Source organism: Lycorma delicatula, chromosome 3 (genome assembly GCF_047948215.1).
Source record: "Lycorma delicatula isolate Av1 chromosome 3, ASM4794821v1, whole genome shotgun sequence".
NCBI classification, from domain to species: Eukaryota; Metazoa; Arthropoda; class Insecta; order Hemiptera; family Fulgoridae; genus Lycorma; species Lycorma delicatula.
Window position 1 is genome coordinate 73,207,509 of NC_134457.1, and position 21,441 is coordinate 73,228,949.

At 30.9% G+C, this 21,441-nt stretch overlaps 1 pseudogene; it reads right to left on the reverse strand.

Moving 5' to 3' along the window:
- Window positions 1-3,493: 3,493 nt before the first annotated feature.
- The window catches only part of LOC142321694 (uncharacterized), a 94,212-nt pseudogene continuing 76,264 nt past the window's right edge, over window positions 3,494-21,441 (reverse strand).

Consider the following 21,441-nt stretch of genomic DNA (forward strand, 5'->3'; position numbering starts at 1 on the left):
GCATCATAATAAAACACTTAGCATGTCATCATTATTAAATACGAGGGTCATTCAATAATTAAACAGACAAAGCTGTACAGCAAAAATGGTTTATTAAATAAATATAATTTTTTGTCTACCTTTCCATGTAATCTCCACCAACTTCAGTGCACTTGACCCATCTTTTTATGAGTCTTCTTATCCCCTCACTGAACAATACCTTTATCTTGAAGACAGTTTTATACTTTTTTCTTTACCTCTTTGTTGTCATTGAACTTGATACCAAGCAAACCTTCTTTCATCAAACCAAACAGATTAAAATCCAAAGGGGCAGGGTCAGGGCTGTAAGGAGGATGAGATGGGAGCTCCCAATCCACTTTGCCAATAGTTTTCAGTGTCAGTTCTGCTGTATGAGGTCAAGTATTGTCTTGAAGAAGAAGCACGCCTTTCCTCTGCCATCCCAGACATTTCCTCTTCAACACAGGCTTGACTTTGTTCTCAATCTTGACTGAGTAGTATAGGCCATTGATAGTACATTGCTCCTGTAGATAATCACATTCAATTGGACCATGGGCACTCCAAAAAATGGTTAACATGACCTTACCAGCCAATGGTTACATTTGAATTCCTTATGAACAAACAATTCAGGGTTTTTCAACGCATGCTTTGACACTTGGTCTTCGGTTCAAAATGATGTGTCCAAGTTTCATCTCAGGTTAAAATCCTGTCCAAAAATGCGTCACCTTCATTATTGAAATGATATTTGAGTTCGGTGCAAATGCAAAATCTCTCGATTCTGTGGTGAATGGTAAGCTCACTGTGAACCCACCTTGCCCAAGTCTTATGGTAATTCAGTTTGTTTTCAAAGATGGAATGAGTTATGCCAACATTTACTCGACATTTTTCAGCAGATTGTTCAACTGTAATTCATCGGTCTTCTTGGTTAAGTGAATCAATAATTGGTTATGAGAATCAAATAATTTTTTTTTTAAGTTTCATAATGGCAACAAATTCTAGTCCTTATAATTTGAAAGGTAGAATTTAATGTTCAGTGTTATTAAATTTTCAAGGGAAAAAGAGAAATAATTGAGGGGAAGTTTCTGTTACCCAGCCACTGCTACTGGCAAGCCTCTCCTGACACATTTGATACATCATTTCCCTTCTACCTCTGACATGACCTTAGATTCTGTGCCTACTTTTTGGATAGTATAGTGCTTTTCTGTTACTCATATCACAATTGGTTAATATTTAGCTTCAAATACCACACTATGATCAAAACAATGCTAGAATATTGCCTCTGCCAATCCTTCCCATCCTTCTCCCACTTGCATAGTCCCACTATACTCTCATTTTCACTTCTTAATTTTTTTGTAGAGCTCAATTTGTTATATTCATTACAAACTGAGTAAGACTATTGTTCACAAAAGTACTATTTATGTTTTTCATGCTTGAAAAAAAAGGACACCTTTTATTTATAATATAGAAAAATGATGCATATACGAGGGCTATTCAGAAAGTAAGGAACGTTTTGGAATTTTAAAAAAATCAAGTACAAGAAAAACGTTTTATTATATACATGTGAAAGAGGGACTAAAATACTGCTTTTAAGCATAATCACCATACAAATTCAGGCACTTATCATAGCAGTGGACAAGCTTTGAAATTCCTGTGTCATAGAATTCTGCCGCCTGTGATCTCAACCACTCAGTGATGCACCCATCTTGCACAAAATTTGTGATAGCCTAGCTTCTGTGAAACAATTTCATACAATAAAGTCCGTGAAACTTGTGGGAAATATAGAGAAAGCTCAGTTATTGTGAAACGGCGGTTTTCACGAATCTTTTCGTCAACTTTGGAGACCAGATCGTCAGTCACAATGCTCGGACGTCCACTCTTCTCTTTATCGTGAACGTTTGTTCGACCATTTTTAAACTGAATGCACCACTTCCTGACAGAACTTTCACTCATTACGTTATTCCCGTACACTTCACACAGTTCCCGATGAATTTCTATTGGTTTTAAGTTTTTTGCCAACAAAAAATGAATCACAGACCGCACCTCACAACTGGCGGGATTTTCGATTGCAGCACACATTTCAAATTTGTATATAAAAAAAAAGCGGGAGATGTTCCCGTTGTCACGGCTGGACGCTGACTGAGGTGCCGAGCACGATCACACCAATATATACGCGATTGGCGTGCGCCTGGCAGCGTCAGGTGGAAACGTTCCTTACTTTCTGAATAGCCCTCGTATTTTATGTCATAAAAGAAGAACTAAGTTGAAGTGGAATGTTTTAAATTTTTTTTTTGTTGTATTCAATGAAGTTCTACCTCCTACTGTTATTATAACTTTGTTTTGTTGAGTAAATATGCAAATAGAAAAATATTTTGAATTTCAAGCATTTCCAAGTAATTATAAGATGTCAGAATATATATATCACAAACAAATTTAATTACTTGGTCTTATGAGTAAACTAATGCTTATTTTTGGGAGATTCTTATTGAATAAATTCATGTGGATTTTTTGTGATCCAAATCTGCATCTTATCTGTGACATTTTGACAGAAAATGCTATGATAAATGAAAAGTGGCTTCATCACTGAAAATCACTCTAAAATATTTTGTTGTCAATCTTACTGAGGAAAATATTAAAATCAGATTTTTTTAGACAATAACTGGAGTTTATAACTTGTCAGGTGAAGGCACTTTTTTAAAACTGTATAAATGATTGTGTCAATCCAAGTCCATATAAGCTCATTTCCTTACAAATTTTCTGGGACTATAACTTTTCTTGATTTTTTCCAAATCTTTTATCATTGAGAATTGGTCGTAACTGGATTTTGGGTTTGCAGCTATTACGAACAGACTGTAATGATACATTTTTATTATAATTTTGTTTGTTTAAAAGAGCTGAAAGATTTTAGATAGTTATTCTAATACATTGCCTCTAATGAAGCAATAAATATAATCTATCATTTCATAAGGTTGAAGGTGCACTTTCATTTGTCGCTTTATATTGTTTGTCACAGTCTTTTTTATGGCTGTACAGGCCGACTGTTGACTCCTGAGATCAACACCAATTTGTCATGAAGAAACACTAGTTGGAGATATATTATTTGAGAGTAATGATGTTCCCAGTACTCCCAGTACCTATAATGAATAAAGTTATTACTGCTGGGGGCTGAATATTTGCTACATTTCATAAGCAACACTATATTGATCTTGGTGAAGGAAGTCATCCACCACTTCATATCTCACATTTCCAAGTAAGCCTGGTTTGAGATGATTGTTATTCTTGAGAATGACTATATCATTTTCAAGAACAAATATGACTTATGTTGGATTGCCTACAACCATTGTGTTTACGCACTGAAAACATGTAGTTAATTTCTTTTAGTTAATTAAAATTTGTAGGTTTTTTTATATTATTAAGGATAGTTCGGAAATTTATTCTATCTTTACATGGGATTGAATAAATAATCTGATACCAGGAAAATAAATACACAAAAAAGAAATTAGAAAAAATTACAAAATATTTATTTAATTCACTAACCTAAAATCTATTCACAGTTGAGATATCTCTTTTTTACAATATAGTTATATCTTTATATGAGGCTTGCTAATTCACACACACTCGCTATTCACACACAGACACATGTATTTTTGATTTGTTTTTGTATGCATAAGTTGTTTTATTTGTTGAGAAAGAAGAACCAATAAATAAATAAATAAATAGGCTACATGCATGAAGGAGTATTATAATATTGTTTATATAATATATTATTAAATAGAAAATATATTAACAAAAAGAGAGTGACTTTAATGGTCAGACAAATTATTAAAAACACAAGCAAACAGAACTTATCACAAGCAATTAAGTTAGTATTTTTATATTAAAGATTTCTTTTGACTCCAGCTCTAAGTAATTTTAATATATAATTCTTGTTATAGTAAAAATCCATACAGATATTTATAGAAAACTTCTAAAGATCATTTTTATTTTAGGAACAATATTTCTTTGGAAAGAAATGTATACATATTTTTTTTCAACTACTTAAAATTTTTCTTAAAATTATTTGAAAAAGAATTATTCAACTAATGTTTCCCAAATTGGTGGATTTCAAATCCCACGTGGGGTGTGGTAACATTTTGGGGAAGTTGAATTAATAGGTCTGAATATAAAGGTATAAAAATAAAAGTTACAAACAAATTCATTTTATTTACTCTGATTTTTGTTTAAATAATAAAACTCCAATTGATAAATGAACCATGAACAGAGAAGAAGGCCAAAATAATCTATTGATTCTGTACACTTAATTCTTTATTTTTATGAATAAAATTAAATCACAATAATTTAAATTTGAAGTGGCCGGCCTAGTGCTGTCTGCAAAATAAGGAAGTTTACTTATCTATTTATCATTATCAAGTCTTTATAATACTAGAATACTCTCTAGCATAGGCAAAGAAAGTATTTTATTAAATGGCTAAAGGATAGATGAAAACATATTGAGAAAATTTGTTTGTTAAATATAGGCTACAAAACCACTGACATTTTTAATTGAATTTTGTTGAAAAAACTTACCACCACTCAACTCTCACATAATAAAAAAAATTGGAAAATACTGTTCTATAGTAGTTCAGTGAAAAATCATTCGTGCTTTATACCTGCAGAGATCATTATTAAATATAGAATTAAGATCTGATTGCAAAAGAATGATTTCTATTTGAATAAGAATAACTAATTGCAAAAAATAGATAAAAATATTTTTTTCTCCTAATTTTGTCTATAATGTTTTATCTACCTACCTTTATATTACCTACCTACCTTTATATTAGAAAGTAATTTCTAATATAAACTTTCAATTAATGTAATGCACTAAGAACTAAATTAGTTGATGCAAACTTCAATTAAGCCAAGTAAAAATTTACAGAAATTATAATACAACTATTTTACTTAAAATAATATATAACTACAATAGTCAAAAGCTGATAAATAATACATCCAGTAAGGCCCACTGATAAAAGTTATTACAGAATGAAAAATGATTTAATGATGCTTTAAGTTTTCCTGGCAGAATATTTTAGTACTGTATTTGATCAAAGTTGCAAATATATAAACTAATAATGTTATGGGGCTTTGCAAACTGTTGCAGAGGTCCCTTATTACTGAACTTTATGAAGTTATTATAACCCTTTCCACTTTTATCTTAATATATAAAAAATGTTCTTCTACTCACACATTCTTTATATAAATTAATACTTTAGCTTTTTCTTTAATTTAGATTTATTTCACGTAGTTTAGGAAACTGTTATACATACAACCTAGTTTAGAAACTGGATAGTTTTTTAACTTTTTTTATTAACAAATAAAGTTTTTTGATGTTCTGAATGTTTTGATGTTGTTTTGAATTTGTTGCAGCTATTTCCTTGTTATTTGACCACATCAGTTATGCCAGTTTGTTTGATTCATTGTTCTTTTGCTAATTAATCAGATTATTTTTATGTTTGAATTTATAAATACTCCATTTCTCAAATTTCCCTGTGATTTTAACATTATACTGCAGAAATTTCATGTTATTTATTTATATTTATTAAATTTTGTGTCTTTAGTATACCATATCTATGTGATAATGTTGGATTTGCTATTTCAATTTTTTGAATAAATGTAATGTTTTGTAATCTTCTTCCTGAATGACCACTGCATGTTTTTTCCCACAATAAGTATTATTGCAATTATTGAATTTACTTTTCTAGATCCCAGTAAGTCAAATTTATTTATCAATTTGATCTCAGTTGAATTCTTTGTTTTATTAAGTTTTATACAATATTATGTAATAATTAACATCCATGTTAGTAATTCTGATAATTTCATAGGGAGATATTTACATGTAAATTTTTTCATTACTTTATAGATTTAATTTTTTTCTTTTGAGTTAAATTTATTTCATTTAGTAGCTAAATTATTTTATTATTTATTTATAAATTTTTAATCAAATTAATGATATCCATTTTGTTCGGCAATATTTTTAAAAAATTAATTTAAATATACCATTTATTTGTATTGTATTTGTATTTGTTTAAATATATTTTTAAGATTTTGTGTAAAGTATAATTAATTATCATCAAAAGTTTTTCTGTTTACATTATCTTTGTTTCAGTTTACTGCTATTTTTAGTTTTAATTTTATGTCCAATAAATATTAAAACTAATTCTTATCTTCATGAAGTGGAGGAATTTTGTTTTTCTTCTATTTCATAAGTGAATTTAATTTAACTCTTAATGTATAATTGAGTTATTGCAAACAATCTGGTGCTCTCATTTCTTATCCTTTTATCACAAATGATAAATGTCATCAACATATTTCATTCATATAATATGTTTAGTAATAAAAACTGTACCTGTTAACAAATTTTACGTATACAAGATAAAATTACTTGAGATTTGATACTACCAAATCATTCTTTTACTGGTAAAATTTAATTTCAAAGTAATTTTGTTAACTAATGCTTTCTATGAAAGTTATTGGATCGTTTATGAAATCTTGATTTTTATTATGCTTTTTTTTATAATAAACTATTTTTATTATTTCAACCAAAGATAATCATGTACAGGTCAGGTATATCAAATGAGATGATTTTAGTTTCGTTACAAATTTCATTTTCATTTTATTTGTTTGTTAACTCATATCCATTTTTTATTTTTATGTGTTTTACAGTATCTTTTGTCTTTATCTTTGCTTTCCTTGTTTACTTTGTTTTTTTATTATTTATTATTTTAGCTACAAAATATAAAATAACAGTTTTAAAATTAAAAGAATCACGAATGAGTTTATTCATTTTATGAATCTTCATTAAGCCTGTAAATTTGTAAACACATGGTTTTAATGGAAATAATACCATTTTCCTTGACTAATTTAGTATATATTTATGAAAATGGTTAACATTTATTTAGCAATATACAGGATATGAAATCAATTTCATATCTTCATTGTCTCTCTCTTTTTTTCTGTTTAGCTTCGAGAACCACCATAAGGTATTACTTCTGAGGATGAATGAGCATGATATGTATGAATGTAAATGAAGTGCAGTCTTGTACAGTCTCAGGTTGACTATTCCTGAGATGTGTGGTTAATTGAAACCCAACCACCAAAGAACACTGGTAAGATCTAGTATTCAAATCCATATAAAAGTAACAACTACCTTTACTAAGCTTTGAACCTTAGAACTCTCGACTTCGAAATCAGCTGATTTGCGATGACGAGTTCATCACTAGACCAACCCTGTGGGTTGTGTCTTCATTGTCAGGTTCCCATATCTGTAAATAGTCCAATTATCTAAAAAAGTTAAAGTTGTATGCAGATGTTGATGTTTGTAAATTTTATGATGTATTTATTACAGTCATGTTTTTATGATTAAATCACCACCACATAAGCTTAAAGCTAGTGTGTAGGGAATATGGAGTAAAATGTTTTCAGCTTGACCAAGACTTAAACCAAAGTCAATCATTAATTTTTTTTTTAAATTCAGTAAAATATAAAAACTCAGATGAACTTAACTATGTTAAAAGCAAAAAAAATATTTTTTAGTTGGGGAAATCTCAACGGAAAAAAAAATGGAAAGGGTTGATTGAACATAAAGTAGTATTCATGAGAAATTAACAAATTTTCCTAACAAAAATCATGATTAAGAATAATTTAAGTTTATCAAAATATTTCAGTCTTTGTGAAAAGCAAGTCTCACAAATAGATTCTTATTCACATCTTATTCACCAGTATATGGCAAAGTATTTAAATGAACTCATAGAGTTAACAAGGAAAGTATCAATTAATCATTGCACATTTAATTTCACTGTGAAGGTAGGTATTCCTTCATCTTGCTGTAACCTGTCATAATAGAAGGTTGTTCATTAAATGACACGACTGAATCTTTTTCTACTCGTTGAAGTTCTGGTTCTGAAGCAGACATAGCCAAATCAATATCTCTGTTAGCAAAACCTTCTAATTTTTTATTTTCAGGTCTATATACTGGAGCTATAACTTTTAATTTATGAATTTCAGATGCTGCTGCTACTTCATCCTCTGGTTGTGAAGATGAAAGACCATCTAAGTCTTGACTCTGTGCATTTGATTCAGCTACATCTACAAATGCTGCGCTAAGTTCACCTCGAAGTTTACTTATTTTAGTTGTGTTAACATCATACATGAAAATTTCTTTTTCTTTTCCAGTTTCTTCATTTTCTGAACTGAAATAAATCAATAAATCATCATATAATTACAGAAGTTGTATTTCACTACAAATAATATTTCAAGCCACAAAACACATACACATACATACATATATATATATTATAAATAAGACATAGAAAAAAGTAAAACATAAAATAAGATATATGTTAATTCAAATTAGGTAAAGATTGTTAACTGATAATAATATAAAAACAGTTTCATTTTTCAAATTCATTTCTGAGAATTGGGACTTACAATAAAATAAGATGTTCATCAGGCAAATATTACCAATCATAATTCTGACAATACAGATGTAAGCACTAATTCTAATAGCAACAGATCTAGATAGATTTTAAGAATTAGGGGCTGTAGCCAACAAATTGTTAGCCACCAATGACATCAGCTATTAACGGTTTGTCATTGATAGTTGATTCCTTTGTTTATCCTTGAACAAAAAACAGAATCCAAGGTTCCTTTGGGGAAGCAGCAGCTCCTGTAAGAGTTAATTAACTCTTTAGCCTTACAGATGCCAAAGATGGTTGATTCAGTTATTATGGTGCTTATTCAAGGAAGAAGTAACCAGAGTGGGAATGAGCAATCCAAGAGACCAGGGCAGACCAAACCAAACATAGTTTTGAGCAGTGGGAAGAGTGATGTATCTACCAGAGCAGTTAGTGTAATTGGACAAAATTAAAATTACACTGAATTAGAAGTTGACTAAAACTGATTGGTATAGAGATACATAACAGCACAATAACACGTGGACAACCAGTAAGTGTGCCAGTAAACATTGTGGTTTCTCAGTCAGTTGGTCTTTTCAGTTCATATTTTTAACCATAAAATTTTATTTACTTCATCTGTCTTTCAAAATTTGTCCAAAGTTATGTTAATAAAATAAAAAATGTCTCCTACAGCTATGTAAAAAATCAACTCGGGAAACACTTAATTTGTCAGGAAAAAATTTTGTAATTCTTGATTCAGATTTTCTTCAAAGAAATATTTACAGGATTGTAGAAAAATCATATTTTTAAAAAGTAATCAATTTCTTTAAAAAAGTTATTCAAGAACCTGAAGTTATAGATAAATCTAATAAACTGTTATTGAATTTCCTGGGCTGCTTAAGTGAACAACTAAAAAAAAATCTATGAAATTATGAAAAACTTCAAATTCAGCAGTTTTCGTAGACTGGTAACCCCACATGTAAATTTACTAAAAAACAGAATTAAGAACTTTTTTCCTAAAACAATTCTTTATCTTTAACCTCAGATGCAAATATTTAGGTTATGATTTTTAAATTATAATTTAAAAAAAAATTTATTTTTAATGTGTACATTGCAATCTGTTTCAACTTGTGAACAACAAGCAACCTCGTGGACCAATGATATGAGGATATCTTTGACATGAAAGTGAGGTATAGTATTTTACAGACCCAGGTTGACCATTTCTGAAATATGTAGTTAATTGAACCCCAACCACCAAAATATAACAGTATGTACAGTCTAGTGTATTTAAATCCATATAAAAGTAACTTACGTTTACTAGGATCTGGAACTCAGAACATTCAATTTCAGAAATCAGCTGTTAAACAGCTGACTTGCATTGATGTTTTATCACTACACCAACCCATTGGATTAAATGGAATAATGGTAAATGATTTTTTAACTTTTTTTGGAATTAAAAATGAATGTTCATTTGAACAAATATTTGTCAAGAATATACAATTAACTTATATGAGCCTGTTTATAAGTAATAATAAAAAATTATTATTGTTTGTACTATATATATATATACATATATACACACACAAACCAGCTGAGGAAAAGAATACAAACAATAATAATATTTATTTATATATATATATATATATATATATATATTATAAATATTAATTCACAATGATAATGAATAAATAATATACAATTTTATTTCTTACTCATTATTGATTTTCTTAAGAAGAATAAAACCACCTAAATTTACAAATCTGGGAAGACAATTGTAATTGTAAGCTGTATACTTTTACAATTCATTGTAATTTGGTTAACACAATTATATATATACATTTATTTATTTACATAGTAACAATAGGCTTGATGCACCAGGTTGGTCTAGTAGTGAACACATCTTTCCAATTCAGCTGATTGGAAGTTGAGAGTTCCAGTGTTCAAGTCCTAGTAAAGTCAGTTATTTTTACACGGATTTGAGTACTAAATCATGAATACCGGTGTTCTTTGGTGATTGGGTTTCAATTAACCACACATCTCAGGAATGGTTGAACTGAGGCTGTTTAAGACTACACTTCATTTACACTCACATATATCATCATCATTCATTCTCTGAAGTATTATCTGAACAGTAATTACAGAGGCTAAACAAGAAAAAGAAAGAAGAAAGAAGTAACAACAGACTTATGCCCTCTTACAGTTTCTAGATGTTAAATGAATTTTGTAGCATGAGATAAATATACATATTGATTATTAAATAATGTCAAAGTTATTATCTAAATGTCTTATCAGTTTACTATTGTCAAATAGTACATCCAAAAATTGCCTGTTTTTTCTTAAGTGCGATTGAAAAGAATGTAACTAGAGTTAGGAGGATAGAGAGATTGGTCTTGAGTTCATATGCATGTTTATTTATTCTGAGTCTGATATACTCCTAATAACTTTGTTTATTATTTATATTCATTCAGTATTATTTTATATATATGTAGCAAAGCAATTTCATTATATCTTTTATACAATTTAAGGTACAGTGCTTTACTGATGTATATATTTGTTTTTTCTTTCTTAAATTTATTAACTGTTCACTAATAGTAATTTCAATAAATAATAGCTTATTTTAATATTTATTCTTTCAATGAAATTTGTAATTATTATTTCATGGCTATTGATGACCATAATAGTCAATTTATAATATATCATAAACATATAAACAGTTATAAAATATGTTATTAATTTCAGTTTAAGAATCTAACTTAAAAAAAGAAATTAAAACAGTTATCAGATAAAGTTCATATTTTTTGGTAACAGTGAGATTTAAAAAAGTAAAACGTAACAGTAAAAAATTAAAAACTTACAGATACCACTAATTTATTTATTAGAGCTGTTACTTGAGTAAAGGCTTTTACAACTGGAACTCATTTATCAATAACATACTGTACAACATTAAAGCAGGATAAATATATAATAGGCTACATTAAAACAGTTTCAAGGTGAAATATGAATATACCTTCAGGATATTCTTTGTCCATAAATATACCATTAATAACTGCTAAAATATTTTTATTGATTTCAAAACTCAAACAAGCTCAGTTGTAAATATTTACTATCCATCAATTTTTTAATTTACCTGTCTATCGGATAGATAGATTTTTTTTTATCTATCTTGGAATGTTGATGAATTATACTTTATGTACTGCAAAGCTGTACTTCTACTTGGAATTACTATATTTCTGTGTAAAATTAATTAATCACGCCACATTATTTTATCATTCAAAGATATTTAGAAATGCAAGTTAATGCTACAATACAAATTTTATTACAGACGTTTATGCTTTTATTACTGTAAGAAATAATGAAGAAAATTAATTAAATAATTTTATTATTATTATTATGAGCATGTGAAATGCTCATTTATGAAGCTTTTTATAATTATCTTGCATTTCCTGATGCGGTTTTGCTTGCAAAATACGTAATCAGAATTACAAATATAAATTACCATTACAATGTTAACAAATCTCATAAAGATTGATTCAATAGTGGTAGTATAAAACTGCAAACATTTAAATAACAATTTATGTTTTTTTTACCCTGTAAAATATTAAAACTCAAAAATGATTTTTTGATATTTTTCTGAAATATTCAACCTTATTAAGGTTGAATTTAAAAAAGCTATCTAAAAACATTTTTCCAGGCGTTTAGGAATGTTGTTTTATATATACATAGATTTTCACATAAAAAAAGTCATTTATAACAAGTTGTCAATAAAAACTAAACTGTTTAGGGTTGTATAACATGTACTGCCTGTTATCTGCTCAAAGAAATGTATCTTTTAGTAGTAATGCTTTCTTCTAAGTTTGTAATGGTATTAACTGTTTTATTTTTTGCCCTAGTGTAAAGATATAGAATCTTAAATTTCTAAAAGTTTTTGACCAACTTGATTTCTTACTATTTTGGGAAGTAACCAATGGCAATAATTTAAAAAAAAATTTATTTGATAATTAAAACTGTTTATAGTATGAATATAATAATAAATGGAATGATTATGTATAGTTACTGAAGAATAATAAGATAATTATGTAGATGGAAAATTATCAAAAAGATTGTAGCATTCATTGTCCCTAAAATAAAAAAAAGAAAATGAAAGATTCATAGAAATAATAAATTAAACTTGAAAGAATCCCAATACCATCTTCTCATAAATCATCAAGGTTTGTTACCCAGTTAATTAATCAAGAGAAATTTGTTCAACGGTCTAACAGGTCACCAAGTTTTATTCAATGGTAGCGGTTAATATTTGTTATGAGGAGAGCTCAGAAGAATGTTATTATGAAAGATCAGCTTAAACATGCTGTTAAACTTTATTTTTTGATATGAATATCTTTAAAAATTAAATTGTTTATTAGTTATAAAAAAAGTTAGTTTTAACTGAAAATGAATATAACTATCGTAAGCACTACTACTGTTTACTCTTGTTTTGTAAAGAATAAGTCTGCTGGAATTATTATATTCTGAATCTTTTTAAATATTTGTGTAGAATTAATATTGTATTAAGAACTGTTATTTTTTATAAAAGGCTATCAATATTTTAATAAAAAATCAAGCCAAATTTATTAAATATAATTAAAAAAAATTAAAAGCTTACATCATAACACATTCAATTACTTTAACAGCAACTTTAGCAACTGTTGTTGCTGTTCCATCCTTGTGCCAACTAATACATTATTATTTTTTTTGGATTTGATGGCATTGGCGGCTAGGTCCATTAGCCATACATCCTCATATGTCTTATGCTACATGGTAACAGCAAATACTAAATAACATTAACCAAGAAAACATTAATTACTCATCTGGACAGAGAAGCACAGTATAAGATTTTCTCTAAGTCTTGTTTATGTACAAAAAAATTAAACTAAATTTACAAAATTGTATAGGAATAAGTCCTTAAGTGTATTAGCTAAGTATTCTGTAAAATTCAGTTTTTGAATTTGATTTTCAGTTGACAATGGTTGTCCTAAATAGTATGTAAACCATAAGTCTAAATGCAGGTAGTTGATATAAGCTGGGTGGTTTGAAGTGATGAATGAGCACATACATCACTTTGTTTTTCTTTGTATTTTGAATGTGTGATTTTGATGGTGGCTATTTCTCTTGGTGGGTCAGGAAAATTAATTTGTTTCTTGTGCTCATATTCAGCTGTAAAATTTAATTTGTGCGGCATTTTATTTATGTAAGTTAATGCATTTTTCCCCCAATATGAATCATGAGATCTTGCTGATGGTTGGGGGCTTAGGTGCTCAGTGATGCAGAGTAACTGGATCAAAGGTGCATCCCAACCACCATAGGGGAAGACATCCACCTTGTGACGATTCCAGTTGCCACACCATCCCCTGTTCCTAGCCCTTATGGGCTTTAACAGAGGTTGTCTTCTGACCGTTTAACTGATTACATATTTCAGTCATCAGCCTCGCCTCAGATGGGTAGGACCGAAGGTGCAACCATATTGGAGTGGTATCTGTTGAGAGCCAGACTAAGTAATGATTCCTAAAAGAGGGCAGCAGCTCTTTCAGTAGCTGTTAAGGGCTTAGGTTAGGAAGACTTAAATGGCCATATCAACATCACTCAATCTTCTGAGCACTGTACAGCTGAAAGCGATGGAAAACTGTTTTTTTTTTCCAAGAAAATGTTGCTCTTTGCATTTTCATGCAACAAAGATGGAGGCGCCTTCCTTGGTAAAATATTTTGAAGGTAAACTAGTCCCCCCCATTCGAATCTCCAGGTGGGGACTGGTAAGGAAGGGATCACCAGAAAATTAAAAAATAATATTCTACAAGTCAGAATGCAGAATGTTAGAAGCCCAAAAAAAGGTTGGTAGGTTAAAAAATTTAAAGAGGGAAATGGGTAGGTTAAATGTAAATGTAGTAGGAATTAGCGAGGTTTGGTGGAAGAGGAAAACGACTTTTGGTCAGGTGATTTTAGAATAATTAAATCAGCGTCAAATAAAAGGTAGGCAGGAGTAGAATTCATAATGAACAAGAAGAGAGTAAAGTATTTCAAAAAGCTTAGTGATAGAATCATTGTAATCAGGATAAAATCAAAACCTAAGCTGACAGCGATTGTTAATGTCTATAGGCCTACAAGTGCCCATGATGACAATGAGGTAGAGTGTATATACCAAGAAACTGACAAAGCAATTACAACTTAAAAGGGGATGAAAATTTAATAATAGTTGGAGATTGGAATGCAACTATCGGAAAAGGCAAGAAAGGAAATATTGTGGGAGAATATGGACTGGGCAAAAGAAATGATAGAGGGGACTGACTTATTGAGTTTTGCACGAAGTATAATTTAGTAATTGCCAACACCCACTTTAAAAAAATCATAATAGAAGAATATACACATCGAAAAAGCCGGGTGATACTGCAAGGTATCAGATAGATTGCACCATGGTTAAGCAAAGATTTAAAAATCAACTCGTTGACTGCAAAGCATATCCAGGAGTAAACACTGATAGTAACCATAATTTCTACTAATGTGTTAAATAAAGATAGTAGATTGATTTATAATATGAAAGAAAAGGTTGAGTGGAGAATGGAATATATTGAAGAATTATATGGAGGAAATGAATTAGAAACTGGTGATATAGAGGAAGAAGTCGAAGAGGATGAAAAGGGAAATGTAATACTGAGATCTGAATTTAATAGAACATTAAAGGATTTGAATGGGAGAAAGGCTCCTGGGGTAGGTGAAATACCTGCAGAATTACCTGCAGTGCTGGTGAGGAAGCAATAGATTTATTATACAATCTAGTCTGTAATATTTACAAAAAAGGGGATTATTACCGTTATTGTCACGATACCAAAGAAAGCAGGAGCAGATAAATGTGAATAATACAGAATAATTAGCTTAACTACTCATGTATCAAAAATTTTATCTAGAATTCTGCACAGAAGAATTAAGAGGAGAGTGGAAGAAGTGTTAGGAGAAGACCAATTTGCTTTTGCTTTCAGGAAAATTATAGGGACAAGAGAAACAATTTTAGCATTCAGATTAATAGTAGAAGGAAGATTAAAGTAAAACAAACCAACATACATGGAATTTATAGACTTAGAAAAGACATTTGATAACGTAGACTGCAATAAGATGTTCAGCATTTTAAAAAATTCAGGGTTCAAGTATAGAAATAGAACAATTGCTAACATTTACAGTAACCAAACTGCAACAGTAATAATTGAAGAACATAAAAAGTGAGTCCGACAAGGATGTTCTCAAAACCCGTTATTTTTTAATCTTTACATAGAACTAGCAGTTAATGATGTTTAAGAACAATTTAGATCCAAAGTAAAAGTGTAAGGTGAAAAGATAGAGATGTTACAATTTGCCTATGAAATAGTAATTCTTACTGAGAGTAAAATAGATTTGTAAGAAACAGTGAATGGCATGGATGAAGTCCTTGCAAAAACTACCACATGACAATAAATGAGAACAAAATGAAAGTAATGAAATATAGTAGAAATAAAGTAGATGGACCTCTGAATATAAAAATAGGAAGAGAAAAGACTATGGAGGTGGAAGAATTTTGTTATTTGGGAAGTAGAATTTCTAAAGATGGACGAAGCAGGAGTGATATAAAATGCCAAACAGCACAGATGAAACGAGCTTTCAGTCAGAAATATAATTTGCTAACATCAAAAATTAATTTAAATATCAGGAAAACATTTTTGAAAATATATATTTGGAGCATAAATTTATATGGAAGTGGACAATCGGAGTACCTGAGAAGAAAAGATTAGAAGCTTTTGAAATGTGGTGCTATAGGAGAATGCTGAAAATCAGATGGATGGATAAAATGACAAATGAAGAGGTGCTATGGCACACCGATGAAGAGAAAAGTATTTGGAAAAATACAGCTAAAAGAAGAAACCAACTTATCGGTCACATCTTAAAACATCCTGGAATAATTGCTTTGATATTGGAGGGACAGGTAGAAGGAAAATATTGTGCAGGCAGGCAACTTTTGGAATATGTAAAACAAATTATTAGGTGTAGGATGTAGGTGATATACCGAAATGAAACGACTAGCACTAGATAGGGAATGTTGGAGAGCTACATCAAACCAAATGACTGAAGACAAAAAAATACATTTGTAAATTATTTGTAAAACTTTTGTTCATACTGCCTTTGTACAAGACAATGTGGTGTCACTACATAGATTATAATTTGAGAAATATGAAAATAACATTAGAAGTGACCAAGTGAGACCATGTATAAAACACATCTCATTAAACTTTGGTTATATGACAAGTCCATTTAGTTTCAAGGTCTAATGACTCTGGTCACGTTTGAAACTCAAGATGCAATTGAGCTGATGATCTGGTTCTTTTACAATCAATGAAGATTGATGTTAAGGTAACTGAAAGTAATATCATTGAGAGTTTTTAATATTTAATAAATATAATAAATTCTTGATATAATTACTCAAATACGGGCTGAGATTGAGAAAGCCTCTCAATATCTGATATCATAAACTTAACTGTTTACTGATAAATAAATTTAAGTAAATTAAAATCATTCAAGGCCCAGTTTTATAACAGATTATAAATCATTAAGTTTTTATTAAATTATATGTTACCTGGTAACAAGAAGAACAACAGATTGTTTGTCTGTTGGTGTTGCCTTCTCTTTCTCTAGCCAAGTTCGATAATTCTCTGAAGATGGATTTTTGACTAGATCTTTAAGGATATCTCCAGCAATAAATCGTACACCTTGAACTTGCACTGGAGTCGATCTTCCTTCTCTTTCTCCATCTGGTTCTGGCTCAGGAGTATGAACGAAATCATAGTCGACTGGTGCAAGTACAACAACACTATTTATCACACGATCTTGAAGTTGTGAAGAGTCAGGCAGAGGGAAATTTGTACCACTAACTTTCAAAGGAAGATATCGATTATACCTAGAATCGTTAAGTACAACTGGATCTAACTGTGTGGCATCTTCTTTAACATATGAATCAGCAACTGCCTGTCCTTCTTGAGTAGATGGATCATAGCGAACAACCTTCATTTCTACTGGGGTTTTACCATCACCCTCAGGTGAAACCACAGCTGGAACCGGTGCACTTCCAGCACCGTACAAGTTTTCCAAAGCTTCTGGAGGAAGATTTTCTATAGGAATATCTCCAACTTTGTCATAGTCAAGTATTTGTATATCAGCATTACCTAAGATACCAGATGAGAGAAGTTGTTCTCTAATATCATCAGGCACTTCTTGTGGAAGAGCAGCTAAATTTTGTTCGTATTTCTTTTTTTCTTTTTCTTGAAGTTCTTTTTCTTGCTGTTTTCTAGCTTCCAAATCCTCAGGTTCCTGCTCTGTAGGAGTTTGGGGTGTAGTTGAAGATGGTAAGAGAGAATAGACATTTGAATGTCTAGTTGTAGTTTTTGGTAGTTCAGTAGATGAATAGATTGGTGAATAAATTCTTGGTGGATTTGGAGTTGTATTTCTTATTGTTGAAGAAATAGGTGGCTGTTGAGTAGAGTATACAGGTTCTTTGAACTTATTATTTTGTGATTGTAGTAAATGTGGTTTATTTGATTTCTGATTATGATAGTTAGTTTGATCATTTGAAAATTGCAGTTGTGGTTGGTTTAAATTGATAGGCTGATTGAATTTGATGTTGCTCTAGCTGAGGTATTGCTTTAATTATTTCCTCATTATTATTATTATTCTTATTATTACTATGTCTATGATGAGTTTGTTGTTCTTGATGTGATAGCTGAATCTGAGACTGCTGATGATTTAATTGATGTTTTTGTTGATTTTGATGTTGGCTGTATTGTAACTGTTGTTGTTGTTGTTGCAATGATTGATGTTGTGGATCAAAAGATTGCAGTGGTTGATTAGTCTGCAGTTGCTGGGGTATCTGTGGGGGACTTGGAGAAATATTTTCTCGTAATGTCTGTTGATGCTGTTGCTGTTGCTGCTTCTGCTGCTGTTGTAATCTTTGCTGTTGCTGTTGTTGTTCAAAAGCTATCTGTAAAGGACTTTTGGGTTTTGGTTGAATAGGCCCTGGAAAATTAATACTTGTTGGATGTTGTACAACATTTGATGGCTGAATGCTTGAACTTATCTGAGGCAAGTGAGCTTGTTGGTGTTTTGATTGTTGTTGTAGTTGTTGCTGCTGTTGTATTTGGATATGCACTTGTTGTTGTTGCTGCTGTTGCTGCTGTTGTTGTTGTAGATGTTGCTGTTGTTGTTGTTGTTGCTGTTGTTGTTGTTGTTGTTGCTGCTGTTGTTGTTGTAGATGTTGCTGTTGTTGTTGTTGTTGTTGTTGTTGTTGTAGATGTTGCTGTTTAAGTTGTGCTTTATATGGATCTTCATTATTTCCTCTTTGGAAAGACTGACTGGGAAATTGTGATTGTGTAAATCCTTGACGCTGACCTTGCAGCTGAGAAAATTGGTTCTGCTGCAATTTTTGTTCTTGTGCTGTTGATTGAGTTGGTAACTGATGTCTAAAAGATCCTGTAGTGGGAGCTTGAACATGAATAGGTTGCGATCTGAACTGAGAATGTGGTGCGTTATTATTGGATGGATTTACCAACTGCTGTTGAGAAAACTGTGGTTGTTGACGAGACCCTTGTGCAATTGGTTGATAATTATTATTTTGTTGTTGATGATACTGTTGTTTTGATCCAACATCATTTTGCCTAAAGAATGGTCTTTGTGAAGGCTGCTGTGATGGTGACTGTTGGTGCGGCAGCAGTTGCGGCTGTTGTGGTTGGTATTGTTGCTGCTGTGGAGACTGTGATGGATTTCCTCCAGTCAAATGCGATCTGAATGTTGTTCTTTGGTGTGGCAACTGAGTAGGTATTTGTGGATTAAGGAATTGGTTTTGAGACTTCTGTTGCTGATGCTGTAGTTGAATTTGTTGAGCAGATTGTTGAAACGGATGACGTTGATTAAATTGGTGTTGGGTTTGGGGTTGATGAGTAGTGGGTTGCTGTACAGTTGGTGAACGTTGGGGAGGAAAGAATGAATTTGTATGTTGAGGTCGGAAAGCTGGAGGTTGAATGGGTGATTGTCTTGGAAATTGACTTTTGTTAAGATTTTGTTGCTGTTGTTGAAACTGAGGTGATTGAGGGGGTGGAGGAGGTGTTTGATATGTTCCTGGTTGAAGTGGTGGGTATTGTTGTTGTCTCTTGAAAAGATTTGTTGAGGAATCTCTGTTCTGAGCGATTACTTGGGAGGTCGGAAGGGAAATGGATGGTTCAGGTGCACTTTGTTCCTCCAATGCATGATCAGTATATTGATGTTCTGGTTCACCAAATGTTACTCTTAGACCAGACCCGTGATAGACTTCAGAGTCTGGATGAATGATAGTGCGAAGAGTAGTACTTGGTGGTGGTGGTGGAGGTGGTTGTGTAACAGGAGATTCAGTGACAGATCCACCAGCCGGTTCATTATCTATTTCACTAGGAGGTGGTGTAAGAGCAGGTATTGGTGGTTCATATATGATGTCATCTTCCCCATTTTTACCATAAGCATTGGGATTTTTTTTATATTTGATATAAAACACTTGAACAGGTTCTTTTTTAGGAGGTGTATGCTTAACAGGTGGTGGGGTTGGTGGAGCAGGAAGTGATTCATTTGATTCTTTAATTATAATCTCGATAATGGGTTCAGGTTCTTTGTAATAGTGTGGATGTGCTGGGTATGGATTATCATACCTACTCTGAGGTTGACTGTCATATGGACTGACAGAATCTGCAATACTGTTACTCGGTTCTGATTGATGATCTATTCTGGAAGTTTGACTTTTTTCATCTTCTACTTCATCTTCTACTGAATTTGTGATGTTGTTACTTGAATTTTTCTGATGATACAATGGGTCTCGTTGAGAGTACTGTACAAGGGGCTCCATCTGAACTGCATATGGTGGTGCCGGTAAGGATGGACGGGGTCGCCGTCCTGGATTTCTATCTCGAGGAGCATTTCCTGACCTTCTTTCTTGATAATGTCCTTGAAATGGTACTGATCCAGCAGCTATTCTTCTACTTTGAGCCCTCTTACTGACTGGCTCATCTTCTGCAGCCAATGCAGAGGCTAATATTATAACTCCTGCTAACACCAACACCTAAAATCAAAAGATAAGCAAGCATTAATTTGAGAAATTTAATTCAAAAAATTTATATATTTGTAACTATATACTTCATTCTGTATCAATTTAATCTGATGACGATGACAAGCAATAAATAATTTTATACGAATTAACTTAAACAGAACAATAACATTGTTGAAGATGAATATGAATCATGAAAATAATGATAGTGTACTTTCAATAAAACTTTTGGTTCTGTTTTACAAGGCTAATTAACTTTAAAAGGTTTTAATTATTAATAAAATATTCCTAAAAAAATTGTATTGCTATGATAAACCTAAGCTCTTTTTTATCAGCAAAAAAATCTGTAGAAATCCATTGAAACATCATTAAAATGTCTTACATAAACCACATTCATGTATACATGTATGTTCACATTAGAGGATTAAAAAAAATCTCATTTCTTTGTATCTTCATGGGCTTATTCAGAAGAGATTTGAGGGGTTTAATGATAATGCCATTCTTAACATAAAAGTATTTTAATAATGAAGATAATTACTAATCACCTTGGAGATTGTTATTTTACTTTATTGTTAATGAAGAAACCATTATTAAAATTGTGAAGACTGTTGATTAAATTATTTAAAATGATAGATGACTTTCATTATAATGCATACATACATACAAGTCTAATGTTATTTTTATCAATGTATTAATTTATACCAAATTAGATCAAATCTAATATTTATATTACTAGTTTCAGAGTCATCTCTCAAACTTTTCTTGAATATCATACCCTCTATAATATTGAGATAGTAATATTCATTCTAAAATCTTTGATAAATCCTGATCGGAATATTTTAGTCTTAGTTCTCAACTTACATTTGTTTTTATCCACGTTCAAGCTTTCCTGATGGGCTGAATTTG